The sequence below is a fragment of the Pogonomyrmex barbatus genome, unplaced genomic scaffold (assembly GCF_055798465.1).
Source record: "Pogonomyrmex barbatus isolate J1 unplaced genomic scaffold, ASM5579846v1 scaffold5, whole genome shotgun sequence".
In the NCBI taxonomy this organism is placed as follows: Eukaryota; Metazoa; Arthropoda; class Insecta; order Hymenoptera; family Formicidae; genus Pogonomyrmex; species Pogonomyrmex barbatus.
The window spans coordinates 8,218,252-8,242,023 of record NW_028297149.1 but is presented as its reverse complement, the minus strand read 5'-3'; the positions used below and the strand labels follow the sequence as shown (position 1 = coordinate 8,242,023).

General features: G+C 26.6%; 1 protein-coding gene across 5 annotated transcripts in view; it reads left to right on the top strand.

Annotated features, from left to right (window-relative positions):
* Nucleotides 1-23,772, top strand: part of LOC105426347 (neuropeptide CCHamide-2 receptor) — a 91,348-nt gene that overhangs the window by 48,841 nt on the left and 18,735 nt on the right. For 3 of the 5 annotated variants that reach the window (XM_089081753.1, XM_011637528.2, XM_089081750.1), the window contains exons 1-2: nucleotides 8,627-8,709; nucleotides 8,814-8,945. The exons of 1 other annotated variant lie outside the window; for it this stretch is intronic. The gene's annotated coding sequence lies outside the window, so the exon portion shown is untranslated. One more of the 5 variants, XM_089081751.1, reaches the window with a different exon arrangement.

The window sequence follows — 23,772 nt, the reverse complement described above, 5'->3', positions numbered from 1 at the left end:
TTAACAGCACATTATTGCCACTAGATATAATATTATTTAATACCTTATTATATATTGTTTAAGTAAATATTAATTTTTATGAACCAAAAAATTTGATAAATGATATTTCTGCCTTTATTTGACATAAATTTTTAATTAATTTATTATTAATATGGAAAAAGATATGTTGAATAGTGGAATAGTAGTGTTTATTTTTTGTTATTTGCATTTAATTTGTACTTAATTTTATTAATAATTAATATAAATAAAAATATTCTTTTACTTTTTTTCTTAGTCAGAGATACATCCTGTAGGTGGCAACATAATAACTCAATGCTCTTAAAGATCTCAATGCTCTTAAAGATTTCCCGCGGGAATGATTGATCAGCATAATCATTTAAACTTGGCAAACTCACAATCAACTTAAGATCAATATATTACGAATACGTTACATATTTATACGTTTACACGTTATACATTTATACGTTTAGATTTTATAAAATAAAAGAATAATTGTTTGTTATATATTACATACATATATACATATATTAAGCAAGAGAGATCTAATTTCAATTAACTAGTACTGTATGAACAAAGCCAATACAATTCAGAATATCCAGGTTCATTTGATATCCAATGTATATATATGATACCTTAATTACTCGAATATATAAATGCAGATTTTAGATAATAGAAAAATAAATCATTTAATTCAATATTAAATTAAGTTTTTATAACGTATTTTAGCTTTAAAAATTAAGTAAACGAAGAAATTTGGACGTACTTAACATTTTTGTTTATACTTTATTTTACGATAAAAGTGACGTATATAATAATTATTATAACAAAGAATATTTAAAATTATTTAAAATAAAATATTTAAGATATTAGTCTTTTAGTTTTGGTTTTTTAACTAAGGAAATTAACTCAGAAAAAAGAATGTTAAAATAATATTAACGATAATATCAGTAAATATATTAAATAAATCTAATATTTTGAAAATACATTAGTTCTTTTTTTCTAATTAGTTGAAATATTAAACTTTTTAATGAAATTTTCTGTTGAGTTTATTTCTCTTTATTAATAATATATTCCTGTTAGAAATTATATAATTACTTGCATAATGTATTAAATAATTATTTAATTTTTATATATTTTGTTATATTTAGGTATATATATTTACGTATATTTTTATGAATATTTCTCTCTTTTGCAATTAAAATATTTTATGAGCTAAAGGACAAATTTTTCTACATAAAAGATTTTTCTTTAATTCAAGATAAATATAATTTGCATTGCATGCTTTAGGCTTTTAATATGGTACGTCAATTTTATTTGGCGTACAAATTCACATTTATGTAAATATCTTCTTGTGTATTATTCGATAAAATGCAACACAATAAGTTTTATATGACGTGACGTATAAATTACATATCGTGATTTTATTTATTTATATAAATTTTATTACCAATAATGATACACAATAATTTTTTAAAACTCAGACACATAATATGTAGTAATACAGCACATAAACTTCTGACTGCATTTACGTAAAACTCGATAAACTGTCCGTGGCACCCAGTCATAAATTGGAGTTAAGGGGCGAGATAAAAATTGTGTTTTATAATGAAACAAGTTATATCAGCGAATTTATTTTCATCAGAAAATTAAACAGAATGTTTAAATATTTTTATATACTTTGTAAGATGCTGCACGCATCTACTAAAATATTCCTACATAAAAAAAGTAGATAATATAAGTGTATTAATATCACAATTTTAAGAATAATATAATATTCTTTATATTAACAAAAAGAATTTAAAAAATAGTTGCTCAGAATTATACGATAAATTATATTTCTAGCAATATTTAATAAATACTATACGTATTTAATATTCATTTAATTTTATTTTTTCAACATCGCTAAAACTGTCGCAGAAAATAAAATAATGATCAGAAACTTTTCTTACAGTTCTCTGAACTGTAACGTGCTCAAGTATTTAAGCAATCGTTGCTAACTTGAAGATTGCAGGCTATCAGTTGAATACCGATTAAGTGCAGAATCCTTTGATTGTATACCGTGTAAAATTGCATGCAACGCGTTAAAACGGTATCTATTTACATGAGCCCTTTACCATTTTCGCAATCCTTCAGCGATCCAACTAGTTTCTCGATACGCCCGAGGATACATGTCCATTTTGTTCTCTATCATGCCTCTTTTTCGTCATGTATTATAACGCTTTGAAGCCTTCGAAAACCGGGATAGCAAAATGATAACATTCTCCACGACACAATACATCCTGTGTGTAATAGATACGCTTTTCACAAACAAAATTATGTAGAAGCAAAACACACATTTAAAAATATTTATCATTAAGTAGCTCAACAAAATAATTTTTTCAAATTTAATTAAAAAATTTTTGTATTATATTATATAATTTCTTAATTTCTGATATTATATTATTATATTTTTAATTATTATTACAAATAATGTCATATGTCGTAACTATTATTAATCAGAACTTTATTTTAAAACACAATACGTTATTTATTGATTATCAATTAAGTATTTATTACGGTTTTTTGTAATTTACTTTATTAAGCTTTATAAATAAAATATAAATTAAGTTGCGTTTTCTTTTATTCTCAGGTCTAAAGCCTCCCATCCAGTTATCTCAGGGAATTTTCTTCATTTTGCTTTTCTTCCATTATGGGTATCGTGACGTCAGAAGTAAAAAAATCTTTCGTATCAATCTTTTTGACGTTTTTATAAAATAATTCTTTGTGAAATTTAAAAATTAAGATATATTTGCTTATATTGTTATTTCACAGACTTATATATACATCCGTTTGATTGCATCAAAGTCATTGCTTAATATCAAGTTAATACAAATTACATCCGATGTATCTGATAGATTAAATACTTTGTCAATATCAAATACTTTTCAATTAAAACTTAATACATTTAGTTTATAAATTTTTCTTGCAAATTGTTTTCTATTTTTATATAGAAAGTTAATAACAATAGCATTAAAACTATAATAAAAATAAATTTAAAATAAAATTTATAGCGGTTTTGATGAGAAAATGATATCTTGAACTTTATTTCAGTTTCTGAGAGAAATATTAGTTGCAATATTCTCCCAGCAAAAAGTCATCAATATATCTACTGAAATTACGGACATACTGCGACGATCACACGAGCACAGGTTACTTTTTGACAGTGACAAAAATTATGTTTAGAAAATGTTTCTAAGAGAATTATATTTGTTTTAAGCATATGTAATAAAACATATATAATAAACATATATAATAATATATATAATAAAAAACATATAAGATTTTAGAATAATTGTACAGTTTTTTATTATATGTTGATTATTTCAAAATTTAACATTAAAAAGATATTCTTTGTTAAAAAATTTTCGACAATTGAAAAATTCGCAATTCATTCAAAAATTCTGGTATTGAGAATCTCTTTCAGTAATAAAAAGAATCTTAAATGGATATGTGTAGTTTTATTATCGAGTCAGAATCGGCTTTTCTTTAATGAAAATATGATCGGATTGTTTGTCACAAATCTTTAATCTTTAAATCTTTAAATTGTTGTCGATGAAACGGATAATTAAACTTGATATAATCTTCTTTAACAGAAACTAATTAAAAAAACCAGATTGTTTTGATTATTTTTTAATTTAATTAAATTTTTAGAGTTAGAAAAGAATAAAATTTATTTTATTTTAAAGAGAATATTGTTTATTTAATAATTTCATGTTTGAAAAAATCTTGCAAATAATAACGCATTTTAATTCAACTAGTTATGATAAAAATGTTAAGTAATTATGATAAAAATGTTTAGTAGTTATGATAAAAATGTTTAGTAGTTATGATAAAAATGTTTAATAGTTATGATAAAAATGTTTAGTTTATATATAATATTATATATAATATTTGCCAGATTCGACGTATTTCATGCTGATTTATTTTTAAGATATACATATTTTATGAAGTGCTAATACATGTCGTCAACTACAATACATCTGACATCTCTACTAATTAATATTTTAGTAATTCTACTTTTTATAATTATTATAATTATTAATTACAAAATTAAAATATGAATTTTTGTAATTACACAATAATGAAAAGCAAAAGATAGAGCACTGCTATGTACATTGTGACGTATATGGTTTTGCTACGTTTAGATCATAAGGTCTCGAGACGTAAAGAAGCCGAAGCAAATAAAATGTTTCTCTAAAAGAAAAAAGCTTGCAACCTTTATTACAGTATCTTTTTTTATTTTTAATGACAACGAGATCACCACGAAGTACCTAATTACATATTAAAACATAATACATATGTACATGTTTGTGTAAGTGTATGAGAGACATAAAAGATTTTTTATTTTTCGAAGTTTTGGTTAAGAAGAGAGTTTTAGTAATTGTAATTAAACAGATTAATGTGTAATTGTTGTATAAAGAATGCAAATCTAAAATACATACATTCGAAAAAATAGAATATTTAGGAAGGATTATTTATCGTCAAAAAATAAATTGTGGTGAAAACATATTTAATTTCTAATTATTATAAAATTATAAAGTAAATTGTTGTAAAAATTTTAATGTAAAAAATATTACAATTGTAATAAAATGTTTATAAAACAATTGTTTATAAAACTAGTAAAATTTTAATTTATGAAAAAATTGCAACATATAACTTAAAAAAAACGAGAATCTTTAAAATTCTACAGATTGATCATCAATAGAGAATATGAAATGGAGCGTAAGCTAAAAATCCAATCATAAATTTTTCAGTCGTATAAATAGCATACTTCTGTGTAAGAAATATTTTACCTCACGTTTTCCTAAAGCAGATTTGTAAAGCAGATTTTAAATGATTGAAAGTACATTCAATACAGTTCATCTCGTATAATCTCTTTATTAAAATAGCTTAGCAAGAAATTTAAAATACTATGGAAAGAAAGAAGGGCAAAATACTATGAGAATAAAATCTTTACTTGGCCATATTACAGATTGAAATTTAATACGTATGATTTTATATTTCATAATTTCGTCAATTCTCCAATATTGATGTTATTACAAATTTATAAAATATTTATATAGAAACAACGAGCAGAAGTGAACAATTTATAGGAATGCTTTTTGCTAAGAGCGTGAAGTACATTATATTGCAAATTTTAATAAGAAAACTATTTTAATGTCTTTCGCATTCCAGTTAGCATATATAAATATACATGACCATCACATAGAGAAAATTTCTAAAGAATAATTAAATGTCGTCGCATATATTGTTTCCAGTTTTGTGATCACCATATATTACATCCGCTGATAAATTTCAATTTTAAGTAAGTTCTAATAATATATAGTATATATTATATAGTATTTTATACATAGTATATAATATATAGTATATATTTAATAGGATGTTTATTTGTACTTAATATTAATTTTTCCAAGATATAATTTATAAAATATTAATAACAAAAAACCTTAAATCTTATAATTTTTTGCAGAGACACCAATTAATAATTTATATAATGTTACATAGAAAAGCTGTTATATATCTTTTTTATACAGTCGCAGAAATTTCGATAAATACAGAATTAAACATTTGTTAGCAAAAATATACGCCTAATTATAAATTTATTCCGGAATTAAAGCAAATTATATGCTGCAAGCACGTAACTCGATAATAACATTTAATTTTTCAATTAATTTTAAAACGAATGTTACTCATTATTCATTTTAATGTAAAAGAGCATATCGTAAATGCAACTCAAAGTATTTCTATGGGAAAGTTGTTCAAACTTGTTACCCTTTGGCTTTTCACACGTGATAAAGCTGAAGTGAGACAGTACGTTAATATATACTGCGTTCTCAATTTCTCGTTTTACTTGCTTTGACTGCAAGATCTCACAAGTTGGGTAAATAGCACATTATGGTTTGTTTCACATTTATGTGATACGTGCAAGCATTTGCACGCACAAGCGTTATTAAATAACAGCTCTTCAAGAAAATATAATTTGGTCCTTGCAAAGCATATATTATATTTTTAACTGAAATATTAATGAAAATTACATAAAGAAATCTTTCAAAATTGCTTTAAAAAAATCTTTTAAATAATTATCTAAATAATTTAAATGAACGTTAGTATATTATTTTTTTAAATAATGTATACAAATTTTCTATTATAATGGCTACTAAGAAAATATTTTATTTATATTAGAAAAATTTTATATAGTAAAAAAAATTAACGTTTTACAATAATTTCATTTTTCACAGATTTCGTACTGATCGCGTAAACAACATATCTTGTTAACTTTTATAGACTGTATCTCGTTATTAGAACGTCACAAAGTATACACTGTCTTACGATGATATGCTATTCGCGGGCATCGTGCCACAGTTAAAATGCTCTGTTTGTTTTATGCTCGTCTATCTGATCAAACGGACGTAACAATCCGCAAATAACTTATCGAAATCTTTTTACTTTTTATTCGACCTAGGTTAATACACTGTTCCATTGTTTCTCAAACAAATAATCGTGACGACTTCCAAAGACATAATAAAAATAGTTCTACTTGTTTCACGAAATAATACCTATGTACATTAAAAAAACAATCGCAAACAATTGATTGCAATTATTGCCAATGTATGATGTAATGAAGTGTTTAGTATGTATACCAGCTTGAAGTTATTAATTCTCTCTAGAAACGTTTGTGAACATGGATAATAAACGTGCAAATAACAGAACACCTAATTAAATTTGTTCAAATTATGATATATAAGCTATGTAAAATAAATATGTAATAAATACGTAAGATATATTAAAGGCAAGATACATTTAAAATGAAATTCTGTACGAATGTACTAAAAAATGTTCAGTTAATCTATTGTAAGTCAGTTAGTCTATTGCAAATTTGTTAAATCGACATTGTCATGTATATGTAACAAGAGAATCAATTCAATTTGCCAAGACATATATTGACATAAATCTAATCTGATCTAATTTTAACAAAACTATCTTAATTTAAATCTGTATATTTCTTTTAACTATTATTTTCAATTTTTTGGAAAAGGAGTATTAAAATTTGTGCCGAATTACGCAAACTTATCATTAATTAATTTTATAAAAATTCAGGATTATTTTTTGACACGATGAAAAATGAATATAGTCAATAAAAAAAGATTAACTATCAATAAAAAAAGAAAAACGTACCTACGCATTGTTTAGCTTCACCACATCCTTTTGTTTCTGTTCTTGTCTGTTTCCAGCGGTGGTTCAATGTGTAAGTAATCAATCACGAGTAATTAAGAGAACCTCGAAATAAATCCGATAACCAGAGCACTCGCGATAAAACACCGATGTATACGATTGCAAAATAAAGCAACAAAGATACGCTCTGTACTTGAGAATGGGACTGAAAGAAAAAAGATCGGTAACGATACTGAAAAAGTATAACTGCATATGAGAACTCGTTGTAAGTACGACTGGTACACCGTTTCACTTACCGTGAGAATTCTAATTGAATTCCAAGTGGATTCGTAAACGGAACACCAAACGAGCGATAATTTAGCAACAGTTTCTAGAATATCTTCGCCGATGTCTGTCGATACAGAGCATACCTGAGGGATAACTGATTACCAAACTTAATATGAATAATTTATTAGCAGTGATACAGGTAATTCGAGAATTCATTAGGGACGTTAACAAGTCAACAAGAATGAAATTTATATCTGTTTGGAACAAAGTTTAATTGATTATATTTGATTAAACATAAAATCTGTTATCTATTATCAATGTAATTCTAAAATTCTGAAATAAATAAAAAAGGGCACGATATGCAAATTACTTGCATAATAATATTAAAAAGATTTTTTTTTAAAGTTTTATGATTACTAAATTGTTTGATGCAATATTTTAGGATACTTAAGATAATTAATTTATAAAAAATGTTCTGTTATTTGCACGTTTATCAGCAAATTTATGAATGTAATGTATATTTATTTAAAAGCATTGATTGGATGATAAATTATAATTATAGATTAGCATTTAAAAGTTAAAACTTTAATGTGATGTTGCTGATCTTTCACCGTATGTATTAAACAATCCAATATTTTTATATATAAATTTTTATAAATATTTGTACAGTAATGAAATGTAAATAATTATTTATTATTTTCTTTCTATAAAATTTTAAATCATTATCATTTCTGTATGAAAATCAACATATTTGGAATATTTAAAATTCGGGAAACTAAAAAAAATTTTTGTTTTTTTCTTTAATTTTGTAAAAATATTTTAGGAAATGTTATTCTTTTCTTAAATTTAATTCAGATATATAAAAGTCTTTGTACTTTTAGAAAGGAATCTTTTAGTAAATAGCTTACTATATTTACTTATGTCTTAAATCTCTGCTATCTTGATATATAATTTAGTGAAGTTCAGTAACTGTACTACATACGATAGATATTTCCTTAATTACTTTTCTCAGAGAGCACGATTTTATGCATTCTGAAGACTAATAAAGCGAGAAAGATGAAAAGTGTAACGAGATGAAGAGAGAAAGACGAAAGCTTGCTGGCATCGTATTTTGCGACTGCGTCGAACGGACGTGGATCCTCCGTGAATTCGAGATTCCCTTCAGTTTATGCTGCGCACTCGATCTGATATCTCGGATTGATACCCCGTTCCTCTATTTTACAAAAAGTAGTACATAATATATTTTCTTTTGTGGTGTAAAATTTATTATGGATTGTTTTATTAATATTTATTAGTTTCAATATATCAAGATTGAGATATTTTTGTTTTAGATAAATACAAAATTATCGATTTTTAAAATCGGAAAAATGTATTAAGTGGAGAAGATTCGTGGAAGAGAAAATGTATTAAGTGCGAAAATTCTTTCTTCCAGAAGAATTGTGTGTAATATATATATTGCTCAGGTATATATTATTAAATTATTAAATTACAATATATATATATATATATATATATATATATATATATATATATATATAATTATTTTATTCATCAAATTTTATTTTATGTAGAGATTATGTTATACTCTTGTTTGTGTTGTTTTTATTTATATTCGTATCTATTTTTTTAATTATATTTGCCGTTATAATCTGAACAATAAAAATAAGTGAGATGATTAAATTAAAGGAAAAAAAGTAGAATAAAAGTATTAGAAAAGTGTAACAAGATTGTATTTTAGTAATAAGTGTAATAAAATCCCATTTAGTATCTCTTGAGAAAATGCGCTGGTTTTATAAAATAGGTGACTGGGAAGAAACTTTGAAAGTAAATATTTTTTAAAGATTACTTTTTGTTGTTAGTATCTGGGTCATCTGGAATCGTTTAAAAAGAATGAAAGCAAAAATTGTTACTTGTGAATAAAATTTTAATTTTGTTGAAAATAAATTTTAAATATCTTTATATCTACTTGACATAGAAAACTATTTATCTTTTATATTTTTAATATTAATGTATTTTAATTATCGGTTTTGTATAGTTCAAATCGATATTTATTTTTTTCATGCACTAAATATAATTTTTATAATTTCTAATAATTCTTTTTAAATTTTTTTTTATACAACCATATATATGTGTTTTAATAAGCATATGTAATCACAATAATTTTTGTACATGTTTGTTTGTACATGTATATGTTTGTTATTATAAAAATGTAATATTTCTAATTCACTTATAACAGGTGACATTATATAATTTCATACTATGCAGCTATTGTCACATATGAAACATATAATCAAGTTCTGAATTATTCTAATTCACTTTCTGAACTAAGTTATAATGAAATATGATTAATAAGGGGATAATTTCATTTGGCATTAAATCTCCCGATTGCATAAGTAATATAGTTAAGAAATATATGTATGTATGTATTAACTTTTAAAGCAAAATATCTTTTAATTGCTAAAATCTTAAACTTACAAATAAACATTTAAATAGTCGAAAATATTAATTAGCCTTTCAAATTTTATTTCTATTATGTTAGAAAAAAAATAAAAGTATACGACGAATAAAAGTATACAATAGGATTATATTGAAATCCGCTAGATTTGCGGATATTAAATGCACGTAGCTATACCTACGTGTTTTTAATATCCGTATTTTTGTATAAATTATTATCGTTTTAATACCGGTTTTATTTCTGATCGTTTTTACTCGTATGAGATTTTTAAATAAGTGTTCATTTAATAGAATATTCATACACGTGCATGCGCAATGCAAAAAGATTACTAATAATTTTAAATTTTGTGAAACACGTATACTTTTATTATTATTTGTTGCAATTCACGCTTATCTATTTAAACCGCATGTTCATGTTAAAACCGCAGTTAATACATTTAAAGTTACTGTTGTTTTAAATTGAAGAAGTTTTTTGTATTAATTAGTAATATTATGTAAAAGAAGAAGAAAATAAAAATAAAAATTTAGCCAAATAAATAATTTAGCCAAATAATTTAACCAAAAATATCTATTTTAATATATACACAATATTTTCAATATTTTGCAATATTTTGCAAATATTTTGCAATATTTATCAACTGCGATCATAACTGTAATCATAACTTAAGAAATTTTTCAATTTTTTGTAACAATGATATGTATATAAAAAGTATCATATTTGAGATTTTAATCATTTGTTAAAGTTTATTAATTTAACTTTATATTTTTTACGATTTAATAGAACAGAGAAAGGACTTGTTATAAATATCTACTTGTACGATATCAGTAACTAGTTTAATATTAAGCAACTTTGGAGATGCTTTCAAGCCTGTTGCAACGATCATTATACCGTGCCTGTCATCAAGCAGAAAGTTTCGATAGACTAGAGACATCAATAGTTAAATGAATAGTTGTTATCGCCATTTCTGATACATACAAATTTCTTTCCATCGTTACATGAGAGTTTAGATTGTTCTACTACTCTACTTTGGATTCTGCAACACATTCTTACTTGCTGTCAGTACATTTTGAAAAGCACTTTGTAACAAAAGATGATCTAATACTTTTACTTTTACTATACCTTTACTAAAAAAATCTTTGAGGTCCCCATATGAATTTTTCCCAAATTTTTGAAAAGTAATTAAGAAAATAAGAAATTAAGAAATTACAAAAAATAGCATAGATTATGCAGAACAAATAGATGCATAAGAAATTACAAAAAATAATTATTGTTAGTATTAATATTAAATATATAATATTAAATATATGTATAATATTAAATATATATTAAATTTTTAATTTTAATATTAATTTTTAATATTAAATAATTATTTATTTGATAAAATAATTAAACATTCATAAAATTATTTGAAAGATCTAGGGTAAATCTTCTTGTAATAATAAATAATATTAGCTATTTAAGAAAAATTTCTTATTCTTTTAATTATAAAGATTATAACAATAAATATTTTTAACATTATTATAACTTTTCAATTTTTAATATTAAATTTATTTAATGTCTTTAAAAGTTAATGATCTTAAAAGTGTTAAAATTACTTGTTCTATGTATTAGAACGAATTGATCGCATAAATTCCGAAAAATAGGTTAAACACATAAGTTATTCTAAATATTTTATTAAATTCTTATCTTTGTATTTATTTGATGCTCTGGATGTTATTGAGACGGATAAGACGTTATTAAGATAAAAATATAATAAAGATAAGATAAAAAGGACATAGATATTTAATACTTTTATACCTTTGTTTGATAATCTTATAATATAAACTGAATTTGAGAAGAAAGGATGTGTAGTAAAAGAAAAGTTGTGAAAGACAATAGCATTATGATAAGTGGCTTGGGACTACTGGTAATGCTATACTAGGAGAGTTAAACTCACATACGAACGTGACACGCAAAACAAATTCATCTTCGTAGGCCTTATAGTACACTTATAGTACACATTAAATACACATTAAATGAATGCATATTAAAATTTATTTGCTATCTTGATAGAATATGTTAACGCACATTATTATAATATAAGAAATGTTGTATTCTAAAAAAAAACAATCAGCTCTCGATTTTCTAATCACATTCAAATGCAAAGATATCGATTAGCAGTCATAACAATGACAAAATATTATCGCTATTATTTTAAACAAATGTAAATGTAATGTTGATATTCTGATTATAATAAGTACTCATCAGAAATATTTATAGTGAAGCTATAATTGCATAATGCAATTTATAAAAATTTAGAAAAATTATTATTTATGCAATCAGAAATTAGAAATTATTAATATAATATTAAAAGTGCAAGTGAATTTTATTATTTAATCATACATGCACTGTAAAAAAGCAGAATGTTTTATGTATGTTATTTTTATGTATATAAAGATGAAGAAAATCAGATGACATATGGAAGTCTCAGAATCGAGATTGTGGAGTTTTGAATTGTTCGCAGTTGAAAGTTGATCCGACTTTGTATTACGTAAATTCCGTCGGATTTCTGTTCGCATCATTAGTTTCCATGAAATTTTGATTGTAAAGTCTAGCTGTGATTTCGCTCAAAAGAGAACATAATTCCTTCATAATAGGACGCAATTCTCTGACATATAGAGTAGTTTTCGACAATAGAAAATAAGCTCAGTCAGATATCTATACATACACTTTTTCCGTATTTTTATTATATATCATGCTATGAAGGTGTTACCACTTATGATGGTTACACCAGGTGTTACTAACTTATGATTTCTCATTCGATCTTTATTCGAGAGAGTTTACTTATAGTAGAAGCTTTCTTATTCTCCTTATTCTCCATTGTATTTTATTAAGAATTTTTGTTATGGTATCATATGTATTTTACGTAATATATCGTATATTATTTATATATTGCTTCATTGCACAATATTTTCTTTTTTTGTCACTTATATGCATAGATACAGATAAAAAATTTTTATTATCAAGGAAATCTTAATAAAATATACGACACATATTATTTATTGCTGCTTGAAATAAAAGCAATATTATCGGACGTTTGCGTATTTTGCTTTGAAATTAAATTATGGACAATTAGTTATTTGTTTTGTACAAGTATGATTACGCATTATTAAACGTACCGCGAATGTGACATGCATAACAGATGTCTGCGTATGCAAAATCATATTTTAAAGAACGATTAAAATACGAGCAACATTTGCTGCACGTTTCCATAAATTGTGTTATAATTCGATAAAAGAAATTCTCAATATGAATATGTTTTTCAATATACAGGAGAACATTCTTGTAAAGTGTATAAAACTCTTTAAAGCACGAATAGTGTGCGAATAGTCTGGGGAATTCTCTAATAGTCAAGTAGCTAATGAACCATGAAAAATGAGGTTTAAGAGCTACGTCAATTTTATATATCGGATTCAGAATTTTTATTCATTTATCAAGACAGCATCAAGAATAAGGAAAATGATTTTATTAAATATAAAGGAGCCTATTACAAGTTTTATTATCTTCAATAATATAATAGAATACTGTACAAAAATAATTTATATCGCATTTGTATTACGTATTGTTTATAAATGTATTCTTCTAAATATGCTGTATACAGAATGCGTAAAAGAACAAAACCATTGTTCTCTGAGAATATGTAACTTAACTGCAATAAAAAGGGAAGTTATATCATTGAAAACTATCTTTTATACTGTTAGCAATATACTGTTAGCAATTCTGTAAGCAATTCTCTTACAAACAGAACGACCTTATATGTGCCTATGCAATCTCTACGCGCACAATCAAAATAACATAACGCGTGTAAGCTGTTTTTTACTTTTTATTAAAGTTCTTTCAAAAGATAGAAATTCAAATTTGTGTACCGTTTGTGTATTATTTTTAAATCAATTTTGCTCTTTAATACAATTTTAATTATTAGATATGTTATTAATACCATTGCTGGTATTATATAAAATATAAATCTAAAGAGACACTAGTAAAAACCCTATCAAAGATATGCATGTATTCCGTTTTTTTTTTTTATCAAAAAGTGTGACAGAGCCTGGCAATCAAATCACCTATGTGAATATGAATATTGAAGAAAAAGAGGACTAAGTTTCACATAATCGCTATCAAAATTAACAATGAAACATTAACAGATAATATGAAATAACATTTTGTTACCGAAGTTGATAAATGTGTTTTTTACAGAAAAAATTGCCATAGTTATGTAATACAATTGATCGAAACCCAATGTCGCTTTTGATTTGAACTTCACTTCATATAGCAACAAAAAGAGAAAACATTCTTATTTACACAGTCGATAGATTGTTACAATATTTGTATACTACATTCTAATATTTATTTAAGGGAAATAAAAATATAAAATAGTATAGAAATTTAAAAATTGAGAAGCAATTTTGAATTTCTGTTAAGAATAGATATAATCCAAATTGGTCAAAGAATTCATTCATCGAATTTATGTGATAAATTCATGTTTTGATATATATATATATATATATATATATATATATTTTAATAATTAATATATATATATTTTTTAAATAAATATGAATCTATAAAAAAATTTTTTAATAATAGTGAATGAATAAAATGAATTAATACAAATTCTTAAACAAAACATGAATCACATAAATTATATATATATATATATATATATATACACTGCATAAAATTCGTATAAGGAATAAGCGTAAAAAGTATTGAGTATATTCAAAAATTCTCTCATATATATATATATATATATATATATATATATATATATATATATTGTAATAATTATTAATGAATTTTCTCGGTGGAGAGAATTTTTGAATATACTCGATACTTTTTACGCTTATTCCTTATACGAATTTTATGCAGTGAATTTTCATTATCTATTGAGTTTCAAATCCTTTTCGTGCTATTGGAAAGCAATGTATCAATGACATTTATGCTCGTTAACTACTGAGTTTAGTTCGGAATTGGTTTCTCGTTGATGCTGTCTTGATAAACACAAATGTATCCGCAGTTCTAGCAAGAAAGTGACTTACTTGATAACATATAGAATTATCATTGTTTATTATGCGCAAATTAGGACAATAGTATTAAATCGCAATTCTACAAACCTTCAACAAAGCATTCAGTATTCATCGATGCATATATTTAACTCATTGTTTATAGTAAACATAAACAGGTTGCTGTTAAATTAGACTAATGTCTCACCACTTCCGGCGGTTATGTTTAATTTGCATTACAAAAACAAAGACATAATTAGATATAATAAGTAAAACAGGAAATAACAAAAATATTATAATTAGAAAATTGAACTAATATTGTAATAATTATGTAATTAACAAATATAATAATGCAAATTAAGAGAAAAATTAGATTATTTACTTCTTTGATTAGTTAGATTATTCTTATAGCTTTAGTTCAGTTTATTCTTATTTTACACAACATTTTTTGTATTTTCTTTATATAACGTAAAATAACTTATTTACATTGTTCTATTTATTAATTATCGTAATTTCTAATTATCATTTTATTCATTAATAATTTTATTAACAAGAATAACAAATTTTATTAACATTTATTAATATTAATTTAGTAATATTGTTTCCTTCATTTTATAATTTGTCTTTCCTGAAGTAAATATATTTCAAAAAAATCTAATTTTTTAATATTACTTTTCATCAATTGAGCAAAAAGAAAGAGACTTATTAATCATGACCTTATCATCTCGGACTTGTATTATACAAAGCAAACATGACTACATCAATTGTAATACATCATTAAATACAGGATGACATCAAATCGATCATCTCGTATTTAATTCGACATATAAAGCATCAGAATGAAAACATTAAATTAAGAAAGTTTTATTGTTCAAACTTTTACAGTTTAAAAAATAATATATATTAGATATATTTAATACCGCTATAATAAAATTAATAAAAATAGTGAAGAACAGTTAGTTATGAATTAACTAATTAATAAATCAAATTTTATTAACCAATCATTTTTTTTAACGCGATAGTTGTGGAGAATACGAAGGAGAAAAACTAAATAAATGTCTAATAAAAGCTGGCAGCAATAGCAATATAAAACAACCTTAAATTCTTTGTGATCTTCAAACTGTCATACATGAACGATGACATACAACAAACAGGTAAAGATGCATTGCTAAGCCTTTGTTGTGTAATAAATGAATAAAAAAATGTTCTGTTTTTTTCAGAGACAGGAAGTAAATTTACATGTTTTTAAATACATGCAATATAACATATTAAATTAAATAACAATTATTATCAATATGCATGTAATAGCCAATTATTCGTATTTATTTTTTATTATATTTTTAATTATTATTTTTAAAAGAATCCAGTTTAAGGTTACATCAAATATCGAAAATAATTTATAATTAATAATTTATAATTAATAATTTATAGCAATGCAACTTCTTTTATTTTTACTGCAGCGATAAACTCTAATAGTTACTACATCACTAAATCACTTCCTTACCCGACAATTATCTCGTAAATCATATTGCGGATTAAATAAGTAACAGATTGCGATACGCGTGTTCAAGTACTATTCTTTGAAAAATGGATACTTTACAGTTGTAAATATTCTGAAAAAAATTTTCATATGTCTTATTCTTATGAAGATATCCTTACGAAAATTTATGTTGTTCTTTAAATAATTAATGTAAATATTTGCACATGTTATTAGACATTAAAGATATAAAATTAGTAATAATTAATAGACATTAATAGTTTGACATTCTTAAGGAAGAATACTGTAAGTATATTAGAAAAATATTTTAGAAAATTTAGTCAAATGTGACTTATCAAAGAAATTTAATTTCCTTAGTTTAAAAAAGTTTAACTAAAATCTTGTAGAAGATGAAACATGAGAAAGCTTCCGCATTGATAAGAAGTTCGGTAAGTTTCTCGATGAAGTACGCTACTATTCTCAGAGTTAAGATTGATTCATAGTCGGCGAGTAGCTGACATGTAACTTATTGATAGACCATGCAATGATGAAATTTATGCAATGATGCTTTGGCTAACGAAAGCTTGCATATCATAAAAATTATATTTGCGGAGCAGTGAAATTAACGAATGAACACCAAACTTGCAGGAACACCAAACTTTTATGACTAATTCGGAAGATATGTTAAACTAAATTTGTGTTTGTGGTCAAAGGTAGATTTTCGGCCCTCTTTGAGGGCAACTCTCTCATTAATAAAACTCTTCCGTGAGCATTTGCAGTTCGAGATAGAATAAACAAACTACTTTTCCAGTCTGAATGCCCATTTCATAACTTTTTTCTCTTAAAAATGTACTACAATTAAATTTAAAATCTCTAATGTATCTCTAATGTAGTCTAAATTATATGATAATGAATACATGAATATGCTAACTGGATCGATGAAATATTCGGCGACAATCTGACACTAACGCGTTAGTTAAGTAAAGATAAATGCTCAACTGTGTTTACTTCTACAATGTATTAATTCTACAATAATAAACCGTCAATGCAGATAATTTTTAAGCTGTTATTATGAGTTAAATTGAACGCAAAAGCTAACGTAAAATTTAGAAGAAATAAATATGTTGCAAGAAACTTTTTTCATTCCACTTTTGAAAAAGGCTTATCGAGATACTACTATAATCTATATACTACTATAATCGATACTGAAATGTATCGAAGTTGATTGTTGTCGTTTTTCCGTGTACCAATTGGTTTTCTTGCTTTTACTTCGTGAGCAGCTGTCAGTATGAAGATTGCGTGTTTTGATATCTGTCAGTTTGTATATCTGTCATATATGTTGTATATATGTATGTATTATAGCGAATAAAAAAGTTATACAAGTTGTGTATAAATATTTTTTTCGTAATTTATTTGAAATGTTCTGTGAAATAAAGATGTATGATTATGATTAAAGATATATGATTAAGATATATGATTAAATAATTTTCTTTATGTTATACGACAGCTGCTAATGCGAAAAACACAAGTGGTACATAAAAATTGCGATAAAAATTGATAGAATTTATCTAAATTTTATATTTAATTGAAAAATATGTCAGAAAAGAAAGCGTGTGTGCAGTGTTTCTAATACATATAAAATGTAGAAACAACAATATATTGCATTATAATTAAGATACTATGAATTATAATATATGAATTTTGATTACACATATTGATATTATATATAATGAGATAATTTTTGAAATAAAATTTTAAGAATTTTAGTAAATTAATTTACATTAAAATTATATATAAGGTAATAAATTTATAACATCAGAAGCAATTAATATCGAATTGGCTGAACGACATATATAGTAGAGATCGCTTTAAAAAATGAGTAAACGTTATGTGAAAATATATGTGCAATCTATTGAAAAGACACTTTTCAAGGCTCTTTTGGGAATATTGATTTTTATATATCAGCTAAAAATGTTAGGAAGTAAGTCTGTTAAGAAGAAGAGAACATTTCTTGATGATTACTAGTTAAGACACGAAATCTCGAGGGGTCTAATAACAGTAGACAAAGAAAAAGTTTTTGCAACATTCTTGGAAAAGTTCTGTGATGTCATTTTGCAACGGTAAAAAGTAATGATAATTAATAATATTTGCGATATTTAACTTTAAAATATTATAAATGACATTAAAATATGGAAATATATAAAAAAGTATTAATTTTATTGGAATGATAAATGATTGGAATGATAAATTTTTCTTTATTAAATACTTTGTTTTTCATACTTCAAATATTTCATATTTTATATATTTTAATAAATATGAAAAAACGATTGATAGAAATATAATAAATCTAGATAATATATTATAAACAGAGTTAATCCTGATTTTAACAAAATCGATGTAACTATCGAATATAATTTATCGGCATTCAGTGTTATAAGTGGAAAGTGTTCCATTATTGACAATGACATGGGTCAATATTTTTTTAGGTCTCATTGAAATCATGCTGACATTGTGTGAATTCGATCAAAGGCGATTTTTGTCAAAACAAAACGACCATGACCAGATTATTTTTATCTCTTTTATCTCGATTATTAATAAATGCTTGATTGTTAATCAATGACTTTTAATTTCTCTTTTTGGATTTTTGTCTGTAAAAAGGCGTAACTCGAGGTAATGGAGAGAAATGCAAAATGAAATTATAGGCAACTGAATGCGAGTAAATACAGAAAAATATGGAGTGGCGATGCATGATGGTGGTTATCCGTATCTATATCATCTTTGATCGAAGAATATCGGAAGTTCATTAGATTGTACCTGTTCGCTATTTCCGCGAAACATTATACTCCCTGAAGGGTTACTTGAATCTCATATTTATTTTCGCCTCTTTGTAAATGATTAATATCCTTTTACGATCACGTTCATCAAGTTCCTTATATAAGATTAAAAATTTATATCGAGAGATGCGCGTAAAACAGTTGGTTAAATGTCACAAATGTAATGTAAATAAAATTTTTCTGAAAGTATAAAACTAAAAAAAGATGAGAAATTATGAATTACTATAAAAGTATATTAATAATTACGAATGAGATAAAGTTTTTATAATCTTTTATTTAAACGTTTTTATATACTTTCTATTTCTGGATAATAAGATGTATGTATTTTATTCTATTAATCCCTTCTACACGGATTATCCTTAAATTTAATAAATTTAATAATCTTTTTAATTATTTCACTGCAATAATATTTCTCGCGTACAATCGCAAATGTTCTTATGTTTTCAAATTTTCTTTAATTTTAATATTTTATAACGGTCTCGCTTTTCCGCGCGGAGAGCGGTCAGTCGGTTACCAGGGGGAGAAGCGAGGACGTTGGAGACAGAAAGGCGTGATTAAATTGTGAGGCGCGATTGATAATAAATAATGATATTTATTTAACTAAGAGGGGTGCGATGGAAGGCACCGAATCGTCGCGTTAAATGTTCGTGGCCGTAGACGGGCGAGGCGGCGTTCGGCGCGCGGACAATGATAAATACAAAATAAGAGATCGCTCGGGCGGTCGGCGCGATACTGATCGTGGTGCGCAGTTCGGCGGCGCGGGGCGCGCGCGGCGGCGGCGGTATCGCACGTGTTGTCGCGGGCCTTTAAATCGGCGATTTAAACGTGCACGCGTGTTGTCGCGGGTATTGTCGCGAGGGTGGATATTTCGCGAGGTCGGCGGATCGTTGAGATCGGAGAACGGGTGTGCCCGTTCCCTGCCGAGAGTGCTCGGCTGACGGGGGGTGTGCCCCTCGTCTGTTTGAGTGAACGCCGAGTGAACTCGGCGGCCAGCCCCGACTGTGTGCGGAGAAGAAGGTGGCGGTGCCGAGTGTACTCGGCTGACCAGGGAGTACCCTGGTGCTCGGAGAGGTAGTATCGGGGAGAACCCCGGTACTTGGCGGTGAAATCTCGGAGCGGCAGAGTCGGGTCGAGCGAACTCGACGCGCTGGGGAGACCCCAGCAACTCTCGGCTTGCCGTGCGAGCTACGGAGACGGTTTTCGGCCAGGCCAAGCGAACTTGGCGCGTTGGGGAGGGCCCCAACAATCTCAGGCTTGCTGCCGGTTTCGGAAGATCGTTTCCTCGAGGCGAGCTCTCGGAGACGATCTAGGAACAGGAGTAAACGGAGCGTGAGTGAGTGATTTCCTGTGGAGAGCGATGCCTTTTTATATCCGAGATCGACCTCGGTATTTTCGGTCGGATCGGTCGGATTGGTCGATCTCGGGGTTAGCATCCCTCTCCCCAGGAGCGGAAAAAAAGGATCGGGGGGATGATTGGTTTTTTGGGTAGGGAAGGAATTCGTAGGGAAGGTAGCGGCGCGGTGCGGGGTGGTTGCGCGCTTGTGGACGCGGTCGTGGCGCGGTGCGGGACGCTCGCTCGGTTGCGTGGCGCGGCGTCGGTGCGGTGCGGGACGCTTTCGCGCTCGGTGGTACGGTGCGTGGCGCGGCGCGGGGGGCGTTCGCGCTTGTTGACGCGACGCTTGGCGCGGTGCGGGGAAATACCACGAAAACATACGTGTTTTCGCGGTATTCTCCGACGCTTTCGGAGTTCGTGTGTACAGAGATTAAAAAGGAGGCATTGCTGCCTCTTTGCGGCCACTGCCGCACTCCGCCTGATGTTCGGCGGTCCCCGACGGATGGTCGGTCGGGGGAAATCCGGAGGAGGGACGGAGCGGAAGGATGCGCTCCGTTACAATTTTATTGTGTATATGTGTTAATTTTAGTATTTTAGTATTTTAGTATTTTAATATTTTAGTATTTTATTATATGTATGTTTCTTTATTGTATTCTCTCTTATTATATTAAAATATAAAAGTCAGTGATAACTTATTGCTTTTTTGCATGTAGTGTCTTTAAATAATCTTTTATCATTTTTTTCTGGGATACTTCGTAGCACGACATATATGACGCCATTAATGCTTGTCTAAGAACACGCAACAATGACATGAAAAGAGAACAAAAATTATTATAGAGAATGCATCAAAGTTATTTTACCTTAGATAAGTTTTGGAAAAATTTCAAAGTAGTTTTCGCTCTTTTTTGCTTCATCTGTTTTTTTTTAAATTAAATTATTAATTAATTTAGACATTAGATATCAGATGTTAACTTTATTTTATCATTACAAAAATTAGTTTTAAAAAGATACAGTAAAGATTCAATAAATATTTAGATTTTAGAGAGTGTAAGTAATATCGTTTTTCATGTTTGATGTGTACCATCTATTGTAACGATTTAATGTAACATGCATATAGTATGTATGAGATACTGAAATATTCATAGCATTTTCATTGGACACTTTCTATGTCACTTTGAAGCTCTTTACTTATAAGATTAAATTAGAATTATGTGAACAATTAAACATATGATTAATTAAAATATTGTTTACAAGAAAATAATAATGGAATATCCGCAAATATACTTGAACATTTTTCTTTAATTATCAATAATAACGAAATGTATTATATATAAAAAATATTTCTGAATAAAGTATAGATTAAAAAGAATTTAGAAGTAAGCCAAAGTGGAAGTGGATAAAGTATAGATTAAAAAAAATTTAAAAGTAAGCCAAAGTGGAAATAATCTTCTTACACTTGAAAGAATAAGTGGTAAAGTTTTATCATAGATTATCATTATTTGCACGTAAAACTTGAAAATTTTTTGCAACTTCGTCATTTATCGACAAAACGTTTCAATGTTACTTAAATATTACGTGAATTTCCATATGATAAATTTTGAATAATTTAAAAATCAAGAAAATTAAAATTCAGAAATTAAATAGAATAAAATGACATACATATCAAGGCGTTATAAAAACAGTATTAGTAAAAAACCCATTTATATTTTTGTAATAAGAAAAGAAAATGTTTAACCGTACGTAAATTTTTTATTATTTTTTAACTGAATTAATTCTGACTACGTACATTGCGTATGCTGGAATTGCTCATGTGATGTAATTCCTATAATTTCTATGCATAAAGAATTTCTCGTTGAATAATTTTGGAAAGCAAAATTTTGTAGAACCGTTATTATTATACAATAATTAAGTAATATGTTTATATTTATATATTTAAAATGACTTTAATCTGAGCAAAGAATCCATTAGAATTATATCTAGAATCGACTAATTTTGAATGTGAAGAAAAAATACTCTTTCATTTTCTAAACTTATAAAAAATGCACATTTTTATTATAATATTTTAATTTTTTATTTAAGTTTAATTAAGTTTTTATAAGAGAGTGGTTAGAATTTTTATAAGAAAGTGAAATCAAATAAGCAGGTAAATAAATGTATTTTGAAAGATAAAAGTCACTAATTGTGTTATATGAGTATCTTCTATCAAATATTTTTCAAATATTTTTAAAAATTTCAAATATATATTTTTATATATTTGAATATATATATATATATATATATATTTTTTTTTTTTAATTGATTAAAAAAGCATATTTTGCTGTACTAATAATTAGAAAGCAGTTTTAGGTAAAGAAGCACCCCAGATAGCAAGTTGACGTTATTTGTTGTTATTTTGACGACATTAGATGTCATGTGTGTTTTTCATCAAAATGACAAATAATGTCAGCTTACTACTTGAGATGTATTTTTAAAGAGAAATTGTTTTCTGTAGTTTTCTTCCGAAAGAAAATCTTTAGTGATGAAATTGTCAGTCAAAGTAATTTTATCGGTTATTTTAAATATTTTGACAGAACTTTCATATAAAAATCTGTTGAAATTTATGTAATGTAAGAGTGATGAAAGTATGATTGGGTGAGCTCGACAACTGGTAATCAAAGAAAATTCATTAAAAAAAGACGCGTTTGCATTGATTTGTCTCTGAGTTTTGCCCCTGAGCTTTTGTTTAAATAATGAAACTTATGCTCTCTAAAAAGTTCTTTTAACACGTGCGGAGTCGACAGAATTAGCAGCATTACTACTTATTGTCTCAAGAGAAATTCAACAGAACGGACGTTTCGAGACTTACTGTGACGAATAACAGTTTGACCATTCCCTTTTTCCTTAGGGCATTGGACAACCCGAGTAATTTAAACTCGGCATCGCACACATTGCCCGTAGCGATTAAACAAAATCCGGCTAGGAGGATTTATGCGCGAAATATCTTTAATTATTCTCAGTTATTATCCTGTAAAAGATCTGATGTTGGAAATTCTGCTAAGCATGTTCGCATAATCTTAGTAGACATCCTAGCGGGTATCCTTTAACTGTTCATGATACGGAAACACGGTTAGATTATCATCAGATTATTTCGTTTCAATTTATATCATACAATA